Source organism: Narcine bancroftii, unplaced genomic scaffold, assembly GCF_036971445.1.
Source record: "Narcine bancroftii isolate sNarBan1 unplaced genomic scaffold, sNarBan1.hap1 Scaffold_106, whole genome shotgun sequence".
NCBI classification, from domain to species: Eukaryota; Metazoa; Chordata; class Chondrichthyes; order Torpediniformes; family Narcinidae; genus Narcine; species Narcine bancroftii.
Window position 1 is genome coordinate 732,191 of NW_027211823.1, and position 9,646 is coordinate 741,836.

The window sequence follows — 9,646 nt, forward strand, 5'->3', positions numbered from 1 at the left end:
TCTGCTAAACCTGTGGTAGGGTTCAGAGTGGTTCATCTCCCCGGGACGTGCTGAAGGTCAAGGATGACCCGATCCTCTCATGGAGGGAGGGTTGTAGACAAAGTGAACGGCTGCGGAACTGGCTTCAGTCTGAGGAGAGTGATCAAAGAGGGACCTGGGGTGGCAATATTTCTACTGAGAGGCTGGAACGAACCACCAGAGGATCAATTCTGACATTTAGGTGACCCTTGGAAGGGAGTTAGAGGGAGGGGTAGAGACTAACTTGGACAGCAAGGCTGGGTTGGGATAAATGACCTGTTGTGTACCCTCTGGGTGTGTAAATGCTGCTGCTTCTGCCCCAGAGGACATGGCAATAAGGTCACAACAGAGGTGGCCACACCGTGTCATGGACCCAACGTCTCCAAAGTGGTGTCCTGCACAGATGATAAAATCATCGACAATGGATCTTTTGGTGTGGTGCACCAGGCAAGGCTGGTGGACTCCGGAGAGCTGATTGCCATCAAGAAGATCTTGCAGGACAAGAGATTCAAGGTGAGGGGGAGGAGCAGTTGTGTGGAAATGGAACACCCTGATATTTAACTTTAGGCCTACAGCACGTTCACAGGCCCTTGCGACACATGACCCGTTTCGCACGTTCACAGGCCCTTGCGACACATGACCCGTTTCACACAATTACACCTAATTGACAAACAACACCCCAAACACATTTTTGAACGGTGGGTGGAAAGAGGAGCATCTGACAGAGACCAAGGCAGCCATGGGGTTTGGAAACAGAGAAAGTCACACAAACCAACAACAGTCCCCCCATCCCCACACACAACCCCCCACCCCACACACACACACACACACACACACACACACACACACACACACACACACACACACACACACACACACACACACACACACACACACATACACACACCTGGCAAATATCAGAGATTTTCTTCAAATTCATTGTTTAGTAGAAGCTGTGAAAACAATCATAAAAACTGAAATGATACTTCATTGAACCCCCTGACGAGTCCCCACTCCAGCGACACGAAAAGTCCCCCCCACCGACTCTCGACGAGTCCCCCACTTCGGACTCCCTAGGAGTTCCCCACCTCTGACCTCTTGACAAATCTCCTCCCCGCCTCCCCCCTCAACTTGGACAAGTCGCCCCTCAGGGCCTCGACCCATCGCCCAGCCTTGCTGATGTTCCTCTCTCGCAAACTGCAGATCGTGCGAAAGTTGGATCACACCATCATCGTCCCTCTTCTCAACTTCTACTCCTCTGTAGTCAAGGTAAGATCCACCTGCACCCACCCCACCCCCACTCTGATGCATATCATTTGCTGCTACCTTCCCCATTCCTTCAATCGATCTGTCTTGCTGCAGCCTCTCTGTTGCCTCCATCCTGCCCCTCTGACCAGTGCCGACTCCTTGACGCTGGCTGCCCTGCTCCTCACCCATTAACTCATGACCTCTTGCCATTTCAACTCCAGACAGCAGCAGCCAAGACCACAAGACAAGGTCGCCAAATTCGGCCACTCAGCCCCTCCAGTCTGTTTCCCCAATTCATTTCATGAATGTATTTTCCCCCATAACTCACTTCCCCAGAACCTTTTCGTGCTCTTCCAAATCAACGCCTGCTCTGAATCTTCCCAACAACTCAGCCTCCACATGTTCGACCCCAGCCAACACCCGGCTGCAAACATTTCTCATCTCGAAATGTCAATGGTTTTTCTCTCCTGGTGAATCCTTGCCTCACGAGGGAGGGCGGTCAGAGCTGCACATTTTTGCAGTCTCACCAGAAGCTGAATGATGGGGCAGCGGACGGGTCCACTACGGCCTGTTGACGCTCTGCTCGCTGAGCCCTTGGATTCATGCCATGTTGTGTTGAGCACTGGGGGCATCAGGCCTACAGAGAGCAGGAGGGGCTGGCACTCCTGTTGGGAGAGGCGCTGGGTGTTGGAGGGTAAATCCAGCTGACATGTTTGTATTGTGTCCAAGAGAAAGAGGAGATTTATTTGAATCTGGGTCTGGACTATGTTCCAGAGACGGTTCACTGCATGGCCCAGCACTTCAACAAGGCCAAGCAGCCCATTTCCATGATCGACATCAAGGTGGTTGTGGGTCTGGGTGGTCAAGTTGTCCACTGGGGCAAGCTTGGATGTTGGGGTTGGAGGATATGAAGGAGTTCACTGGCTGAGTCTCACTGGGGACTGGATATCGATGAAGGGTGCATGAGGGTCTCAATGGGTATTGGTGAGGAGAGAAAGGGTAGTGAGGGGAGAGGGGTGGAGAGGATGATGAGGATGGACGTTGATTGGCAGGGTGGGGCCCTTCACCCACCTCCCCTTACCCTCAGGATCCAGACCCGGCCAGTGTGGAGGCAGAGTGGGTCATGTTATATCGTTGTGTTGCCAGATGTTCAGGTACCAGCTGTAGCAGAGCCTGGCCTACATCCATCCTCAGGGGGTTTGCCATTAAGACATCAAGCCCTAGAAGATGCTGGTAGATCCCGAGATGGCCTTCTTATTGCTCCTTTATTTCGGCAGGTAGATCCACCCATGTCTGCCCGTTCACCACCTCAACGCGGTCCTGATCCCTCTCCCCAACACGTCCCCTCCGCACCAGCTCTCACCCCTCCCACACCAGCTCTCTTCCCTCCTCCCTCTCCCAACTTTCCCCTCCACAGCTTAATAACTTATTCTAAATAAGATTGTGGGGGGCTTAGATGGAATGAACAGCCAGCAAATTTTCCTAAAGTGTCAGGTGCAAATCCCAGAGGGCACCCGCTTCAGGTGAGGGGAGATTTTTTTTATGCAGAGAGTTGTGAGTGGTTTGAATGTGTCACCAGAGAAAGTGGTAGTGGCTGGTAGAATAGGTACATTTAAAAGTCTCTGAGATGGGCATGTGGATGTAAGGGAACAGAATTTTTACATGATAGAGGAATTTGGGGATATGGCGAGAAGGCAGGTAGGTGGAGTTAGGTCATAAATTAGATCAGCCATGATCATATTGAATGGTGGAGCAGGCTCGATGGGCCATTTTTGTCCTACTCCTGTTCCCACTTCCTATGTTCCTATGGGTGTGGTACAGGTAAAGGTGTGGAGAACATTGACAAAGGTCAGTATAGCCTTTATGGGCCAAAGGGCCTGTACTGGGCAGCAATGCTTGATGTTGTAATGGATGTGGAAGCTCTGGGAAGGGGTAAGGGAGGCACTGGTAAGGAAGTCTGCAGATGCTGGGGCCGAGGGCAATGCCCAAACATGCTGGGGAAACTCATGGATAGTTTTGTGAGGAGCAGGTCCTGCTTCACGAGTCAAATTGAGTTTTTCGAGGAGGTGTCAAAGGAAATAGATGAAGGTCAAGGACTGTATGTGCTGCACGAGGATTTTAGTAAGGTGCTTAACAAGGTCCCCACAGTGGCCTCATTCAGAATGTCCGGAGGCATGGGATCCATGGAGCCTTGGCTGTTTGGATTCAGAATTGGCTTGTCTGCAGAAAACAGATGGTAGTAGTAGATGGATTAATGACTAGTGGATCTCCAAAGGGATCTGCTCTGGGACCCCTGCTCTTTGTGATTTTTATGAATGATGATGGGAGTTGAAGGGTAGGTATGTCAGGGGATGACACAGAGATAGAGATGTTGTAGACTGTGTAGAAGGTTGTCATAGGTCATCCAGTTTGCAGAGAAATGACAGATGGAGTTCAATCCTGTAATTCAGATGTACTTAAATAAGCAACTGGTCCAGGTTTATTTCCAGAGCCATTTTCAAGGGCACGAATAACAGTTATTCCAAAGAAGGTTGGAGACCCATTAAAAGTAGCTTCATATAGACCAATATCTTTATTGAATGCGGATTACAAGAATGCGTGGGCAGAGCACTTGGTTAATGGCAGGATTATGAAATGTGTGCAGGACAGAGAAATATTTAGATCCTGCTCCATAAATCACTCAAGGTTGCTGTCCAAATTGAGAGGGAGTTTAAAATGGTGTATTGTGTGCTGGCCTTCAGGAGTCAGGGTATTGAGTTCAAGAACTGAGAGGTAACATTGCAGATGTATAAAATTCTAGTCAGACCACACTTGGAATATTGTGTGCATTCCTAGGGCGAGAATACCAGAGGACGTCTAAATAAGGTGAGCTGAGGGAACTTTAGGCAAGACGTGAGGGGTACATTTTATTCACACAGAATGTAGTGGGTGGCTGGAATGCATTGCCGGGGTAGTAGCGGAGGCTGGTCCAAAAAAGGCATGAAAAGGATTTTAATATGGACAGGAATTAAAGAAAAATGGAGGGTACTGGTGTGAGGGAGCGGAGGGTAACATTGTTGTGGGGTAGGTTCAGATGGATCAGCTGAACGGTCTCGACCGAACCATCCATGATTTGTCTAGCATCTTGCTGCCATATCGTGGAGAACCAGGGTGTTGCCTGATGGAGACACATTGCTCTGAGCTCTGCAGAGAGAGATCGTGGTTTTCACCAAAACACACTTCCTCAGGTAAAGCAGAGGAAGGGGAAAGGCTCCAGTGTTCAGGGGAAGGGGGGATGATGGGGGAAGAGTTGGGACCCTCCAAAGTCATTGTGATCAGGGCTCAGAGACAGTATCTCTATCACTCGTATTTCTCTTCCCAGCAGAAGGACCGATCTCAGAGACAAGACACGACTCCAGAAGAACCTCGCATCCCAGCTGAACAGAGGACGGACAACATTATGATGGCCTGAATCCCTCCCCTTCTTCTCCCTCTGGCCCTGCCAACCCCATTCCCTGCCTCTTCCATGTCCCTTCACCCACTTCCCCTCTTCTCCTCTACCCCTCCTCCATCCCAACCCCCTCCCGCTCACCTTCCCCTCCTGCCCTCACACCTATGCCCTAACCCCAGCCCTCCACCCTTCACCTCCCCCTTCCCCTCTCCCCTTCCCTTCCCCTTACCCCCTCCCCTTCCCCTCCCCCTTCCCCTCCCCTAACCCTCCCCCTTCCCCTCCCCTTCTCCTCCTCCCCTTCCCCTCCCCCTTCCCTTTCCCCTTCCTACCCCTAACCTAGGGGAAGGAGGGGGAGGGGGAGGGGGTAGGAGAAAGGGGGTAGTGGTAGGGGATAAGGGTAGGGGTTGTGGCAAGGGGTAGGGTAGGGGGTAGTGGTAGGGGTTGCGGGGATGGGGAAGGGGTAGGAGGTAGGGTTAGGGGAAGTGGGTAGGTTGTAAGGGATAGGGTAGGGGTAGTGGTAGGGGGTGCAGATATGGGGAAGGGGTAGGAGGTAGGGTTAGGGGAAGGGGGTAGGTTGTAAGGGATAGGGTAGGGGGTAGTTGTAGGGGGTGTGGGTATGGGGAAGGGGTAGGAGGTAGGGTTAGGGGAAGGGGGTAATTGTAGGGGGTGCGGGTATGGGGAAGGGGTAGAAGGTAGGGTTAGGGGAAGGGGGTAGGTTGTAAGGGATAGGGGTAGGGTTTAGTTTTGGGTTGGGGAAGTTGGGTAGAGTTAGGGTTAGGGTTAGGAGCATTGTAGAGGTAGCATTAGGTTTAGTGTTAGGAGACATGGGGTAGGGCTATATCTTGGTTTATAGTTAGGTTTATAGTTCGGGGAAGTGGGCTTGTGTTAGGGGAAGGGGGTAGGAGCAGGGGGGTAGAGGAGGAGTGAGGTTTGGGGTTAGGGGATGGTGGGTAGCATTAGGGTTGGGGTTAGGGGGCGGCATAGGCGTAGGGATAAAGTTAGGGTTAGTGGACGGGGTGGGGGTAGAGTTAGGGGCCGTGGAGTGGTGGTAGTGGGTATCGTTAGTGTTATGGTTAGTTTTAGGATTTTGTTAGGGGTTAGGGTTAGGAGTAGGAGGAAGGGAAGGGGGAGGGGAATGGGGAGGCGAGAGGGGGACGGGAACTGGGGAAGGGAAGGGGGGAGGGGATGTGGGAGGGGAACGGGCAGAGGTAAGGGGAGGGGAACGGGGTAGAGGAAAGGGGAGGTGAACGGTGGACGGCATCCCTAGCGCCTCCCCTCCCCTTCCCAACCCCCGCATTTCCCCTGCCTCTCCTCTCCTCCTTCCAGAAGAAGCTGGGCCTCTTTCCGTCCAGAACCTCCCTGTGGTTTCAGAGCCTCCGTTTCAGGAAGTGCCTTCGACGCTTGCTGCTGGACTGACATCTTGTCTCTTGATTCATTCTGTTCCGTTGATATTAAATTTATAAATGATTGGGTTTTTTAAAGCTTGAACTCAAAAGGCTGGTCCAGATAGACAAAACAGAAACAGGCCCTTCAGCCCCTCTCTCCTGCTAGCTGAGCTGTTGTAATCAGTCCATATTCCTCTCACCCTTTTCATTCTTTGCTGCCATCCAGCTCATGTTGCCTTGTCAATCGCATGGCCTGTGGGAAGAAGCTATTTCCCTCCCTGGCTGCTCTGCTTTTATTCCTCCATATCTCCTTCCTGATGGCAGGGCGACAAAGATGCTCTGTGCTGGATATCTATGAGTCTATTTACAGAGCCCATCCCTGCAATCAATCAGGGGACCGTTGCCTTGAGGTGGCACCCATGTTGCCTCTCCCTCAGCACTCTCAGAACACTACTGCACCCTCCTTCCCCTCCTTTCCCAGGTCTCAGTAACCCGCTGACAATTCCAGTCAGCTGCCATGTCTATACCCTGCCCCACCTAAACCGATGGATCGACCAGCACCTTCTCCCCTCAAGAGTTCGAGGAATCCACTCTCTCGCAATGTCCTGCTATCGAATGCCGTGCATCCTCCTTCCCACTTGGTTCCTCCTGTTATCAGGCGCCTGGATGGACCCCACCCTGTTGAAACTACCTGTGTTCTCACTGATCTCTCTGCGCCTCTGCCCTCCATCCAGGGGTCTTGGATTTCTTGTGGGGGTGGTGGAGAACAAAGCACCAACTTAAGGAGATGGGGAGCAGTACAAAGACCCCCAGGTCCAGGAGACAGGGAGAACCACAGAGATGCCCATCTCTGTCATTCGGGTAAAACCTGATTATCAGGTGCAATGTGCAAGGAACTTTCGGTCCTGCTGCATGTGGGCCAGGTTTGGCCCATCCCCACACCACCACACTGTCAATTCCCAAAACAAATTTCCTATTCATGTGGGGGTCCAAAATGGATAGAGTCTGGAGAAGGACTCAATCAATGGGGACAAGGGTGTAACCAGCATGACCATCATTGTGTGTGGCTGTGCTTGCAACCAAAGTGCAAGGGCACCAAATGCTGCTATGTGCTGAGGTTCTACCTGGCTCAGGTGTTGCGAAAGATTGGCCTGGCCCTGGTGCTGCACAATGTTCCAGTCAGCAGGACTTTGCCCCTTCACCTTCCTGGGAACGGTTTCATAGACAAACACATTTGACCACAAAGACATCAGGCAGTGGTCAGCAGAGAATGTCTGACACAGAGACTCTAGGACTAGATGGGATACTGCGGGGTGGTCCACGGAGCAGAGCATCCAGAGACAGACATCCAGAACTGCTGGAAAACCAGAAACTCAGTGAAAGATGCCCTTCAGTTTGCCTGAAACCCAGATGGAAGTAGCAAACACTAGAAGACATCTGTCCAAAGCAAAGGGAGGAAGATTTAGGGGAGATATCAGGGGTATTTTCTTTTACCCAGAGTTGTGGGTGTCAAGAATGCCTTGCCAGGAGTAGTGATGAAGGCCAAAACATTAGGGGCATTTTAGGGGTTCTTAGTTACATTGAGGGGCTGAGACCAAGGAGGATATTCTCCAACAGCAGAGGGTGGCAGTAACCACAAGATGTCAAAGTGGTGGCAATGAAGCTAAACAGAGACCATCTAATGTGACTGTGCGCCTGGCTGCGGGAATTTGGACTTACTATATAAACCTTGCTAAGTGCTAGTTCAGGTTGGAAACGTTCGACTTCCTTGGGGGTCAAATCAATAGGCACGGAACTAAACCCTGCTTGAAAAGGTAGAGTTTGTTAAGTGCTTCCTCAAACCCCACATAATGAAGGGGCTGCAAGAATTCACTGGTACGATTAATTTTTATCAACGATTCATACCGGTAGTGGCTGACATCATTTTTTTGTTTTAAAACTTTATTTAAGATTTTATAACATGAATAACATATAGAATTATATTTAAAAAAATTAAGAACAAAATAATAAAATTACAATACAGTATCAGTAATCTAAATAAACTATACCCTCCCCAATAATTATTACACATAAATAACCCACCTCAAATTAGTCCAACCCCCCCTTCCCCCCAAAACAAAGGGTGAAGAATTAATAAAGTTAATGATATATGTGAGAAAAAAACCCACTTACAAAAAAAAACAAAAACATAACCGATTAAAATACTAACAAAAAGAAAAGTAATTAATACTAAGATATCAGACTTAAAAAAACATATTTAAATCAAACTTAAATGCATATATTTAACAGAGTTAAGATGAAACCTATAATTAACTCAAACTTAATATAAAAAATTAGTAAAATTAGTAACATTATCTATCAAAAATTCTTAAACAATAATCAATTCTTTAAAAAAAATTGTAGCATGAGAAAAAAAGGATGAAAAAAAAACTTTCCTTATAGAGATAAACCTTCACCAAATATCAACTAACTTCACATCTATCATCATATTAGTCACATAAACCACCATCTTAAAACAAAATTCCAAACTCATTAAACATTGTACAATTCAAATTTGGTACTCTTCCACCATTTTTCCCTTTTAACCTTGAATAATTACCCAATAAAAGCTCCAATACCACATTTAAATATCCCCAATCATTACGTTAAAATTCAGATATCCAAATAATAAAAACACATCTACAATGAAATCTATATCTTCAACAAATGGAGCATAAACCACAAACAAAATTCAAGCCTCATTAAGAATTGTACAATTCAATTTATAACTTTCACCATTATTCCCTTCGTTCTATTGCTAAAATAGCAAAATAATATACACCAGAATTACCACTCCTTTCACCTTAAAGTTAAAGAAAAAATATTAAAAAAAACTTATCCATCCCATTCACATTTAAATTTCAAATATTCCTTATCTACTGAATAAACTTTACAAAAAAAACCACATGAATTTTTAGTTTTTTAATCAATCAAATACTTTCTTATGCTTTTTTTTATAAACACAAAAAAAAAACCCTTAACTCTTTAATCTAATAATACAAAAAAAGGAAAAAAAAATGGGTAGGAGGTTAAAAATACCCCCTCACATCTAAACCGCGCAATGCGGTAACTCCCAGAAAAAAATGGGTGTGAGATAACTCACACGAAGCAGATGACTTTCAGGAAATAGTACCTATCCAGTTCTCTCCCCCAACTCTCACTTCATCTTAAACTACATCATCATCTTTTAATATCCCTTTTATTTAAAAAAAAATTAGAAATAAAAAGGACAACTCTTCTTTTAATCAGCTCCAACTGCCGAGTCACCATTACAACCATTCCTTCTTGGAGCACGGCTCTTTTCTTCCATCTCTTGTCTCCTTAGAGATCGCGGCGGACTACGTCTCTGTTGAAACCGAGTAATTGGCAGCTCTTGAGCAAATGCTATAGCTTCCTTTGGAGAATCAAAGAATTTTGGTTGGCAACCATCTTGAAAAACCTTCAAAACAGCTGGATATCTAAAGGTTGCCTTATAACCTTTCTTCCACAACAACTCTTTAGCAGAATTGAATTCCCGTCGTTGGAA

General features: G+C 47.7%; 1 long non-coding RNA gene across 1 annotated transcript; it reads left to right on the plus strand.

The window, feature by feature from the left end:
* The first annotated feature begins 289 nt into the window (after positions 1-289).
* LOC138750211 (uncharacterized) lies at positions 290-5,021 on the plus strand. The gene is made up of 3 exons (XR_011349163.1): positions 290-531; positions 1,222-1,287; positions 4,628-5,021. It is a non-coding gene; the product is annotated as an uncharacterized lncRNA (long non-coding RNA).
* Positions 5,022-9,646: the final 4,625 nt, after the last annotated feature.